The sequence below is a fragment of the Triticum aestivum genome, chromosome 7B, assembly GCF_018294505.1.
Source record: "Triticum aestivum cultivar Chinese Spring chromosome 7B, IWGSC CS RefSeq v2.1, whole genome shotgun sequence".
Classification (NCBI taxonomy): Eukaryota; Viridiplantae; Streptophyta; class Magnoliopsida; order Poales; family Poaceae; genus Triticum; species Triticum aestivum.
Window position 1 is genome coordinate 92,296,619 of NC_057813.1, and position 13,134 is coordinate 92,309,752.

A 13,134-nucleotide genomic window follows, 5' to 3' on the forward strand; every position below is an offset into this window, starting at 1 on the left:
AGCCGCCTCCTCCTCTCTCCCTTCCTCCCGCAGCCGCCTCCCTCCCTCCCGCGCGCCTCCTCTCCCCCCCCCCGCCTCCCGCAGCCACATCGCCGTCGCCGCCACCCGCCTCCACACGCCGTCGGTGTCCAGATCCACCACAACAAAGCCCCCTCCTCCCTCCCCAACGACGATGAGCAGCAGCGGAGGGAGGGTCCGCCACCTCCTCTGGACAGAGAGAGAGAGAGAGAGAGTGAATCCCCTCCCTCCCCCACTCCCGTCTCGTCTCCACCAGCAGCGCGGCCAGCCACTGGAGGAGCCGCCTCCCCTCCCTAGGGTTCCGCCTCCCTCGCCGCGCTCCCATCTCCTCCCCGTATCCCACCCGCATCGCCATCGCCGCGCCATGGCCGACGCCGACGAGCTGGCCGCCGCGTGCCAGGACTCCGACGCCGCCGCCGGCACCAGCAACCTCTTCCAGGTCATGCGCGCCGTCGAGGCCACCATCCGCCACCAGGTCACCTCCCCCCTCCCTTCGCCCATCTCTGTTTCTCACCCCTGCCAATATCACTCACTTACTCATCCATTCTCCCCCTCCCACGCCACCGCAGCTTGAGGAGAACAGCCGGCTCAAGGAGGAGCTGATGCGCAAGACCCGGGAGCTCGACAGAATCGTAAGTCCATCCATCCATCCATCCTCCCATCTTCTGACCACCGGCCTACTGCAGCCGTGCTGGCTATAGAAATCTGCATCTGGTCTGATTTCTCTTGTACGTACTTTCAGGTCATTGTGTGTTTTGATTTGAGTAATTAGTGGCTATCGATTTTCTACCAGTTAGTTTTAGTTAATGTTCAGCCCGACTAAAAATTCGGGCTCTTTCTTGTCACAGGAGATTCGACCTGTTGAACTTGGAAAATGCTCTGGACTTTCCACTATAATCTGTGTTTTCGTGGCCCTGGTGATCTGGATTATCGCACTGACGAACAATCTGTTGATGATTTTCTCAAAATCAAAGGAGCCAAGTTCCTTGAGGCTGTAAATTGGGTTATTCAATGACATAGTGTGATAGGTATTGATAAGTTATGCATCAGGTGTGGCTTGCACAAAGAGCAGTTTGATCATCTTGACCTGTGGATTAGTTTGCCGCTTCATCGAAAACAAAGCAAAGATCATAGCTTTTGACCCGAAGAAACTTATTCACCCTCTGAAGAAGTTCATGTTCATCACTTTCGCCTTGAGGCCTTGGGTGTTTCTCGCCGCTGTTTCTATAAGGACACACTCAGGTATATATGGCATTACAGTACTTAGAAGATTTTCTAGCAAACTGTTCCGCACTTGAGGACTTAGATATCATCGGTGCTTTGGGGTAACTAATTTAAGTATACCAGTTACCATGCTAACTTGACTAACTTTGACATTTACTAATTGACAGAATGAATGTTTAGATGGTTGAGTATCATGCTGCAGATCTTTGCTCATTTTGAGTAGGAGGGACAAGAGATCCCTATAGTACTTCATGGGTGCTCAAGAGAAGGCTACGATAATGTTCAGAGGCAGCAGAAGACTGGCCAGTGAAGATACTAATTATGGAAGCTTATAAACATGGATATGAACAGGTTACCTGGTGTATTTATTTACTCATTCATTCTTGTTTGCGTACATTATAGTTCTTGAAACTGGGTTTTAAAGTCATTTTATTTGTCCTTGTCATGTTTCAGTTGCAGAATCTGACAACCAAGACCACATGGCACGTTTATGCACTTGCGGCATATGACTTGTCAATTAATTGTCTTCTCTAGACAGCCAAATGCTGATAATGGAATTCTTCAACTTGCCCGCTTCTTGGATGTTGTGCCCCGACTGGAGACGTTGCATTTGGATGTGAGTGCCATTTTATCAGTTTAGATAAACCATTAAGTATACTGCTGCTGCATGGTTGCGTCATTCTTCAGGAAAGACCTGTACTTGGACTATTTTGGACCGACTGATCGCAAACCTTGAAATGCAGATGGTATATCTGAACCTTGACGACGGTGGGAGTGATGAGGTGATGGAGGAGGAAGGCTCCCATATGCGTCACCATGATCATATGCGTCCTACATACATCCTCTGAATTCAAAAATAAATCATGTATGTCTTGAGAGTGACGGTAGAAACACTCTTGCATATTTGAGAATTTTTTTTAGCAATCACCGAGGAACATTACCATATATTATTGATCTTTTAGTTCCAGTAGTACTGTTCACTTGCGTAGTGGTATGGCTTAGATTGCAATTCTATATACTCCCTCCGTCCGGAAATACTTGTCATCAAAATGGATAAAAGGAGATGTATCTAGACGTATTTTAATTTTAGATACATCCCTTTTTATCCATTTTAATGACAAGTATTTTCGGACGGAGGGAGTATTATTTTTATTTGTATCCACATAGATCTTTTAGTTCGAGTACTGTTCAGTTGCATAGTAGTATGGCTTATATTGAAATTTAGCTTCCTCCACTCATTGCTTTGCTTAGTTAAATTTGTGGGACAACACAAACATATGGGTGTGCTTATATTATGTGTACTTTCTTAGTTTCTTTAGACAAATTTTATAGAGGAAAAAAAGTCATTTTTTCTGATAAATTGTTTCATGTGCAGAACAATAAGCAAATGTTGTAACAAGGCCAACATAAAGATGGTGTAGTCATGCATAGGTAAATGATTCTTCAATTAATATTCAAATTTTCAATCCTCTTACCATTTTTTCTATCTTGGTGCTATTCTAGACAACTGAACTGATTCTTCATATTAAAATTCTTATACTCTTAACACAACTAGCAAAATAAGTTTTGACTCCAGTGTTATTCTTATATTGCTGGAAGACCAAATGGCACTTGGTTTAGATTGCTTTCTGTGGCGCAGAGGTTGATTGGAGCAAAATGGTTCCATCTATCAACTAAGAGAAAAAAGGGTTCAATCCTTCATCTGAGGTAAATCATTTCCTAAAAGCTCTCCTATGATGTGATGTGACTGTTGTTTTAAATTGATTATGTCTATTGCAAGCACAAGCTATTAAGCTAAAAAATAATCCTTTAGGCTATATTGTTAGTGTTTCAGATTGCTTTCTTTTGTTAGCTTTATCACAGGTAACATTTGTCGCAATTCTTATCTATTTGAACTCAATGCATTTATGTGTTGTGCCCCGTGCCCGTAATTTTTTCCTCCTTATATAACCTGGTTTAATCCATGATGTATATAATTTACACTAATGTTCTGATCTTTACTGCTTATGAATCGACTTTTGCCAGTTTTCTTATGGAAGTGGTTGTACTGGCATCCTAACATTTGACCATGTACCTGTGCATCTTCCTTTCATGATATAAAGATGTTATTAATTTTCTCATCTCCTAGGTATAGTAATTCAAAGTATTTGCATGATTATAGGACCCCCATATATTGTTAGGAAATGCAGTAGTTATATATTCTTTTTTTATTGTAAATGATTTCAAAAGGCTCTTACCACCGTTTGCGATCTCTTCATTTTCCAAGATCAGTCAATAGCTAATGTTTTTTATTTCTTCATTTCTTCTTTTACTAGATATTTTGGATAGATTGTCTGAATCATATCTCAGTTATGAGTATCTGTTATTTATGCATCATTACTAGATATTTTGTACTAAACTGATTTGAGCAAATGTTTTGTGTGCCTTTGAATGAGCAGGGCAAAGTATGTTGTTGACACTGCTAAAGAATTGATGGCCAAGCCTGGTGGAGGCGCAAAATGGCTTGCCTTATTGCGTGACCGGGAACTTCCGGAGGTAATCGATGGTCTTTGTACCCTGCCAGGCATTGGTCCAAAAGTTGCAGCCTGCATTGCTCTGTTCTCTCTTGATAAGAATTAGGTTATTCCCGTTGACACACATGTCTGGAAGGTAAGCTATGTCTGGTTAACCATTGTTGTATTCTTGATGTAAAAACGACTTAATCAGGTGTGCTTTTCCACCACTATACTCTTTGTCAATTCTCACAAATTAGGTTGATCTGATTGGTTTTAGTGATCGTAGTAGTTTTCTGTTGGCTAGCAGCATGTTCAAGGCTTCACCTAGATGAATATTACGAGTTTGGACCATGATAATAGCTACACATTTCCTAAAGTGATCATGTTTAAATTTCACGGGGTGTGGTGCACCTATTCTAACTTTAAAATGCAATGGAACTTATAAAGTAGATAATCGCCACTGAAACTTATACACAATGAATGCTCTGTTTCAGAATGAGAACAAGTTTTGTGGTATCAAAAATACATTCGAACCTTGAGGATGCAGAGTCAAGAGAGACTCTCTGGATATGCTCTATATGATCTGAAAGTCCCTCAAGTTGCTTTGAAAATTGCACTTTCCACTTTCATGGAGAATATTGATGCAACCTCAAATTAAGTGGAATAATCATGGCTGCTTAAAAATGTGTTGAATTTTAAGATGTTCTGCTGAATTAGTTGCACCAGGTCATATGTTTTGATCTGTACACGGGTCTTTTTCAACTCAGGCTTGCACCGTCGCCGTTCCTCGGGGTTCAGAAAGAGGAGCGCCGGCCATAGACGAACGAGGAGTTTGAGATATCTGCGGCGCCTGTTGCAGTGACCACGACTACTGCATCAAAGACAAAGGTAGTGCCGCATCAATTCAGGCCGCGGAGATGATGGTGCCGACGCTGGTGCTCAAGGTGGTCGGTTGTTGCGCTGCCCGACAGGCTGGTGGCTGCGTCGACCTATGGCCAATGCCCCGTGTGTCGACCGTGGGGCTAGGACGCTCTACGTCGCCAGGGACCTCAAGCTGTCGACAGCGGGGACCGGGTACAAAGACGGGAAGGCCATCCTGGCCGACGCCTTCGGGAGGATGGTGGCCGTCATTTAGCAGGACCATGCCATCAGTGGCAGCTATGACGGCCTTCCCGTGCTTGCCGGTGTTAATCTGGTCGTCCGTTCCCCGGACGACGAGGTGCGTATGTGTTATTTGTCGACAGGTTGTATGATTCCTCTTGACGCTTTCTTGCTTTTATACATGCTCTGCATTTTGATCTGCTGCAGCTCGAGTTCAGGGTGGATAAATCGTACAAGCTGACTGTGCCTACAACTGGGAACCCGATATATGCCCGAATTAAGGTTAGTAAAAATTTTTGTACTCAATAACTGCCTATCAACTCCTTGACTGCATGTGTTCTTCTTATGTGAATGCATGAGAAAAAGGAGAGATGAAATCCTATTTTTAGCGAGACCCAGACCAAAAAATGTATGGGCCACACAAAGTTTAGTTAAGACTATGTATCAAGATGATATGGCACACAGATGAACCCTGTATCATACAAATGAATCTGTGGTATACAAAATTAGTACTTAAGCATTGGCGTACATACATGAGAAAAATAGTAGAAGTATTGTATTCGTGCATATCTATTTTGGAGCCCTTCACTTGCTGACATGAGTGACATCTAAGAATCAAAGTCCACTGATGAACAATTAATTATAAATGCACTATATATCCTTTCTCTTGGGGATTATTTGTTAGTTTCTCTGATATTAACTGTAAAATGCGTATTTTCATTATTTGACTGATAGTCTAATACTGAAATTAAACATTTATTCTTCGATGATATGTGTGAGTTGTGGACTTCCTGCCCTTTTAGCACAAATAGACAGGACGTACTTCAGAATTTAGTTGGCATCAGATTAATCATACTTTTTATTTTGAGCAAGAAAGAGTACCCTGTTGAACCAACTCTTTGGGGCTAATTTCAGGGAGATGGATGTGTTGAGGGGAAGGTTTACTCAAATTTCTTTACCTCTCTTTCATTCATTTTGTTCACTTCTCTTATCATGAAATCATGCTTTCAAATGTAGTACACTCTTAGATTTGATAATATATTTCTGTGATGTTATCAAATTCACTAATTTATACAATAGATATGGGAGTGTTTGATTTAAATTATATGTCAGCTTTGCCATGCTTGCCAATGTTCACTTCTGGTGCAAGTGCTTTTATAATTGCAACTTCAGGAAGTGTGTTGTTTGAAGATAGAACAGTAGTTCAATTACACAAATGTTTGAATGAGAACTTATATGAATTAGAAGGGAATAATTGTCTGGACTTACCAAAGTCAGCGTAAGGAAAAGAATTGCCTCAGCTAACACCATATTTATAACGATGATAGATGCAAATCAAAGAACTTAATAGGAGAATTATTTTGGTCTATCTCTACAAAGATGTTCCAATGTTTGGTCTCTACAAAGGTGATGCTTGCTCCCATTCATGGCTTGGTTTGCTAAATTAGTTGGACTTGTGATTAACTAGCAGTTCCTACATATATTGGGAAGAAAAAGCTACCATGCTAGATTAGTTGATCCAAGGCTTGAGTTATATACCAAAATAATGCTGAGAGGAGTTCTGTCAGAAGTACCTTGACCCTTTTTATTTTTATATTCCGTTTTGCGCACTCATTTAATGCCACTTGCAATCTGAAGTAGAAAATATCATAAAGAGCTTGATGACTTCTATCATTGTTGGTCATAGTAGCTTGCTTTTGCTACTAATTATGAGTTCCTACATTTGTTCATTTTGCTTACAATAATATAAGTGTCGATTCTTTTCATTGTGGAAGTGATTCTAATATTAATAGAAGTCCTATCGGTGCTTGATAATGTACACGATTAACTGTGCTGATATCTCTAACTTACTACCACTCTGCAGAGTGTATGTTAGGTATTGCCTGTACCAATGCAATTTTATCTAAACTGCTCAATGAGGTCTTTGTATTCTCCGATTTACAGACTATATACAAGAGGTTCAGCAAAGGACTCAAGTTTGCAACCACCACAAAAATAAGTCTATGGAACAATAGTGTGTGGCTGTTCTGTGCAATTTTTCTCTCATCGAGGTATGCCTCCGTGTCACTGGGCAAGGGCTCGACTTGCCTGACATATTTTTTTTTTGTTTGCTGCACAATGTTGTAAGATTGGAGTGTGTTGAGTAGGCAATCCTGATTCGAGGAAAAAAAAGATTATGCAGTCTATTGCACATGTTCGGTTTGGAGGGGGGCTGTAGATGATGGTTATATGGTTTTGTTCTCATTCGATGACTTATTCAGATGATTCAAAGTAAATCCAAAGCCATTTGTTGCCTCTTGAATTTCTGGTTCTACCTCATGCAGAAAATCTCTCATGGTTCTACTTCTACGTTATGTAGAAAAGCGAATATTATCTGTTGATGAGTTTGTTGCTATTTGGTACTGACCATATTAGTTCCCTGGGGCTGTAAAAACAAAAACATCATTTCTTCCCTATGATTATGTGTCAAAGATGTTTTGTAGATTGCAAGTCTGATTTCTTTATCTTCAACATGGTTGATTTAGTTTCTCGCCTTGCCTAAAAATTTAAGTTGGAATCTATGTTTTTAAGGCGTCTGTAAGGCGTCGCCTAGGCGTCGAGGCGCCCCCCTAGCGCTTTGCAAATATGTCCGCTTTAGGCGCCTAGGCGTCAAGGCGCCCCCCAGCGCCTTATAGCGAAGCGTCGCCTCAAAAACATAGGTTGGAATGTTGCCGATCCAGCCTAAGCAGATCATGTACTTGTTATAATGCGATCATGCCATTTCAGGTGTAGTTGCCTATTAGTTTTTTTAGTTTTCCTGTATCGGTTTCTCTGGTTCAGCCTATAAGTTACTTAGTTTGATTACTGCATGTACAGTTTATTTATGCTTCTACTTTATTTCTGTATTTACATTCAAATTATTTCTGCGCCTATTTTATTTCTACTTCTACTATTTTTTTGCATTACAGTTTCAGCGCTTTATCTGCTCGTGGAGCTATGCCTCTCTTATATTGGGCTAAAGTTTGATTTGCTTGCAGGGGTATGTCAAGTGTAAGTGCAGACACATTGTTGATGTTGAATACTGGAGTAAGAATGATGATCAATGCTCTAATGAACCTACATGATGTTGCATTACTATTAGGATATAGGGTTAGGCACATACTTTTTTTGACAATGGGTAGTTAAGTGTGGTTTTCAGGTGTAGTTGCCTATTGGTTTATTTAGTTTTCCTGTGTCGATTTCTCTTGTACTGTAAAGCAGAGGCTGACTTCTCGTGGCATCGCTAGATCTGGTGGCCAGCCGTTGTCGTTGCCTGTCCTCTTTGACGCGAGACCACATGGAGAAGGGGCTCGTGGCAGCGCCTGGATTGGTGGCCAGCCAGCCGGCATCATGGAGCTCGACATGTCTCAGGCCTGTTCGCCACATAACTTACAGTCCAGGTCGTTGACATATTCGGGTTCTAGGTCACAGAAACAAAATATTTTGGCTCAGCAATTTCATGCATTAGATATCTTTTTGTGAATTCTACAATTTGTAGCTTCGACCTAAATTTGACATTCGTTTTAGTCAACTTACACTCCTGGATGTTTTCAAACTGATATTATTTTCTAAGTTCAAGTTTGCACTTGGATCTATCAGAATTAGAATATGCAGAACATGTTTTGGAGAAGTGCATGTTTTGAAGCTTCAGAAGAAACTGAAGTAACTTTTCAGTCATCATAATTTAATAGCATATCCTAAACCTGAATTACTACCGATTTAGCATTACGTGCTTGACCAAAACATTGTGACCGGCACCCTCGCGTCAAGGCGTGATTCCGATTTAGTAATGAATAGAGGGTGAGGTGCGGGTCAAATTTAGCCTTGGAAAGGAAAGGACTATGGGGGCCGCCATGCAAGGAAGGACTAAAGGACGAGCAGGACTAAATTCAACAGATAAAGAAGGAAACAAGAAGGGGATTTCAGGTTTCAGAGGGAAAAATAGGAAAGTGGGAAGCCATAATATGAAAGGAAAGAGAGAAAATAAAGGAGGGAAAGTGGGAAGCCGGTGTCCCATAATAAGAAGGAAAGAGAAAGAGAAAAATAGGAAAAGAAGGGGAAAGAGAGAAATAAAAAAGACCTGCAAAAACTAAATGCTATGTCTAAATCACAATATTTTTTCTGAGAATTATAATGAAAAATAGAGCCCCCTTTAAAAACAGGTGCTTCATTGCTGCTTTAGAAAAGAAGAGGATTTCTCAAATGCGTGTGTTCAAACGGGACTGTAGACTTGCGTGCAACTATTGATTTATAACATGAGGGCTGACTCCGTCTAACAATATATAGACGTCATTTTTTATGTCGTTGTAAACAGGATCTTCAAGTTAGCCAAACGTTTCCTTCATACTTGAATCAAGCTTTTTTTATGTATCTTCATGCCAAAGGAGCCGTGATTTTCAGATCATCTACACACCTCATACAAGTAGCATTAGCACGTGAAAAGTAGGAAAAAGTAAGAACTTTTGCAAGTTTTATGTTTTTTTTGCCCGTCACCGAAGCACAAAGAGTCGGACTCGGAGTCCCCGATGTGTGCGACACAAACTCCATAGTTTTCTATCTTATATTAGCCATTGATGAAGGATCTTTGTATAGCACTCATAATATCATTGGATATGAATAGTGCAACGCTAGATAATTCCTAAACCTGGCCAACACTGGTTCATGGAAATATGTGTGGCCTCCATAGTGAAGCAAAGATGTTGTACTATGCCTCACTGTTATTGAAGGTTCAGCCAACCTGTGCCCGCCGAGTCATCCTAGAGTCTGACTCACAGATTTTGATCCGAGCTCTCAATTTTTGTGATTCCTATTTAGAGGATTATGGAGTGCTGCTACGTGAAGCGAGGAGTGCTTGCATGACGACTTTTGACACATATATGAATTTACTTTCTATCGCCGGTCATGTAATTTTGTTGCCCATGCGCTTGTGCAAAATGGGTATCGTATGCAGTGGCGGAGGTAGAGGGTGGCCAGGGTGGGCCATGGCCCACCCTGAGATTTCAAAATAGGTTTTATACCATAGGAGAAATGCTATTTTTTCTTTTAAAGAATCAATGTATATGTACAGTAGTATTGCTGGCCCACCCTGGTTCAGTCGCCTAGCTCCGCCACTGATCGTATGGCTACATCCAGTATGTTTTGGCTAGGTTCCAGCTCTGACTTTGTATCAGCTTTGGTTGCCAGCGAGTCTGCTGATCCCACTGGTTAACAAAAGTTATGTTTCCAGCACGATAAAAAAAAAAGTTATGTTTCCAGCTTAAAAAATGAACTTTGGTATTTTCAGTATAATACTATATTTATTGGGTATCACTAAGCAATGCCGACAATAGCATGAGAAGATACTTGCAATGAGGTAGATATTTCTGTGATTTAAATTACACACACCTTCAGTACACTTACGAAATCGTTTCACATTTTTGTTTTTGTGCAATATATCTTTTCGTGGCAATGTGGAGGATTTCAAATAGTTTGTTGATGTCATCATGTCTGGCATTGGGTCATGAGAGGAGTAGGAGGGGGAATTCTTGAGCCATTGGGTAAGGGAATTTTTTTCTCCCGTTGCAACGCACGGGCATTTGTGCTAGTAAATACTAAAAGACTAAAAAAAGGCATACATATTTTGATAATTTGTATTACCAAATGTAGCCTTAATTGTTCACACGTAGACTATCCACCTTCTTCATGTCCACTGCTTTCTTTCCGGTCCTATAATTTCATCACTCTCGAGAATTTTTCCTGCCTCGTTTTGGGTGACGAACATAAAGCTCAAAGCTCGATGAGCTTAACGAGCGCTCGTTTGATTGTCACATGCTCATTTGTGAACTGAGGCAATCTCGTTAACTTAAGATCCGAGCAACCGAGTTTTGTGACAAGCTCCGTTCAGCTTGTTAATATTCTTAGTAGCTCATGATTAGTCCATGTAATCACGGTTGGGTAGCCCACTCCCCACTTTAGATATCTATGTCGCATTGCTTGTTCTCTTACCACACGAGACTAGTCTTTTATCATTTCATCTCGTAGTCGAATGGAGGCGAAGGCGATCAAGCGAGCTGTGATCATCAAACCTGATATTTGATACAATGACACCTATGGTTGAACCTTTGACAAGTGCTCATGAGCATCCTCGAGCGTGTAGCAAAATCAAGTCGATCTTGGATTTTAGCTCGTCGAGGATAAGAAGCTTAACGAACCAAGCCTTAGCGATCATGAGCTTTAACGAGCCGGGCAGGCTCGTTATCAGCCCCTACTTAAACCTCTGAACCTCGTCTATATGAGCTCACATTTTAGCATAAAATGCACCTCTGCCTTTTTTGGCGAGTAATGCACCTCTGCCCTTGCAGGCTCACGTGGCTTCATGTTGCTGGATACAAACCCATTTTATCCAACTTGAGTTGGTTTACTGCTCGAGTTGTCTGGTATTCCGGTAAATTAATTTCTTGGGGAAAGTGAACTAGGTAATGCATTTGTAGGGTAAACATGCTTATGGTACCGAGGCAAAAATATAAATGGTTATCCAATAGCATATGATATGTTAATTGGTTTTTTCATCCAATGACAATCAGATCAATTTTATACTGTAAGTTCTTTATTATGAACTTGGAAAAATAGGTGTCCCTTTGGTTTGTTACATATGCATGGTAATGTTTATTATATACTTTTGTTCTCTCCTAGTTTTTCATGTGCTCGTTGTATGTCTCCGATCCGAGTTTGATCAATTATCCGTCAATTTCATCTCTGACATAATCCAAATATATGTATATGTATCCAACTATTATTCTGATTGCTTCAAAATACGAACAAATCGTGTTAAAAGCCGAGCTTTGTCCCACTGAATCATCTATGGCTCTAGCGGGTCGCTTGAACATGACTCAATGCGGAAGAAACAAAAATTGAATTGGACCAACGCAAGGAAACAAAGGTGTGTTGCCTACCAAGGACAAGGGGAACACGAGGAAACATATGTGTGATAATAAGGCATGAGAAAGGGGACCAAAACAAAAAAAGGACAATGAACCATGAATTAAATACAATACATAATCGACAGAGGATGTCAAAAAACCATACTAATGATGGAAAATTGTTAGGTGCACTGCAAATGCTATAGACGGAGATTGGTACTTCAAGAAGGTTTTAGAGGATCAGTTCATTTAATAATTGATGCAAGTCCAACACTCAGTAAGTAAAGCAAAGAGAAGACTCTTAACAAATAATATATGCTAGATGCTACAGTAAGCTTCTTAGGCCTTGTACAATGCTGGTGCTTAGGAAGGTGCTTAGAAAAATAAATCGGGTTTTCCTAAAGCACCGGTATCTATTTCTACAGGTGAAACACCTAATTAAGCGCCCACTCTATACAAATAAGCACCGGTACGATACTTAAGAAAAGTCTGGTTTATTTCTCTAAGCATCTCTCCTAAGCACATTGCATTGTACAAGGCCTTAGGCCCCTCTCAATGCTCCATCGTGTATAGGTGCTAAGGCTGTTAAGTAGGCATAAAAATCTGATGTTGCACGTAATTAAGAAGAGAAAGAGTACTTTGGTGATCCCATGAAGAAACGGTGCTAAGCGCGTGTACCTAGACGGAAGCATAATTCTGAGTCTATAACTAATTAAATGAAGGAAGTTTAGCACATATGTATTGGAGACTTAAGTTGCTAAGTCATTTAATACACTTAGGCTTTGCATTGGAAGAGGTCTTGCCAAAAATTACTATGATTCATTTGTGGGCAGTTTTAGTTGCTTTGTAGGTATTCGCATTAATGAACTCGACGCATTTTAGCGAACAAAAATTCAGAAGGTCTGCCGTCATGAAGAATAAATTTGGATTTTGGACTTTATGTACTTGAAAATCCCAAGGAAGTATGATTTACCTCACTCTTCACATTCTTCCAAACCCACTACACAGAAAATGGTACACCTATCTACATAATGATTAACGTTCGCCTTACAGAATGACATACTACAATCAGTTTAACATTTTTATCATGACATTTTTTTCTGATGGTCAAAGTTTGACTAATAACACGAGGGGGCATGTGTTTCTTTTTTTTTGCAAAATGAATTAGATCTATTATAGAAGTTCATCGGACAGAGCATCTCAAACATAATAAAAATTATATTGAGATTTTGCGACCACCGAACAACCGCTACTGCCTCCAGAACGAGCCGCCACCGCACCGTTGTTCTCGCTCCCTTACCTTAGTCGGCTTGACCTTAACGACAACAACTAGGAAGTCTTCGTACACGTGCCCCTAATGACCACGCCCTATAGTTGGA

At 40.7% G+C, this 13,134-nt stretch overlaps 1 long non-coding RNA gene across 13 annotated transcripts; it reads left to right on the forward strand.

The window, feature by feature from the left end:
• On the forward strand, positions 1-8,416 carry LOC123159017 (uncharacterized). Of its 13 annotated transcripts, none has more exons than XR_006479445.1 (14): positions 50-493; positions 588-650; positions 867-1,260; positions 1,410-1,593; positions 1,696-1,858; positions 1,986-2,107; positions 2,618-2,673; positions 2,882-2,949; positions 3,681-3,891; positions 4,505-4,625; positions 4,709-4,956; positions 5,046-5,120; positions 6,783-6,889; positions 7,856-8,416. It is a non-coding gene; the product is annotated as an uncharacterized lncRNA (long non-coding RNA). The 13 variants fall into 13 exon arrangements; XR_006479448.1 differs by having other exon boundaries at positions 3,681-3,777; XR_006479437.1 differs by having other exon boundaries at positions 4-493; positions 2,842-2,949; positions 3,681-3,777; positions 4,505-4,956.
• Positions 8,417-13,134: the final 4,718 nt, after the last annotated feature.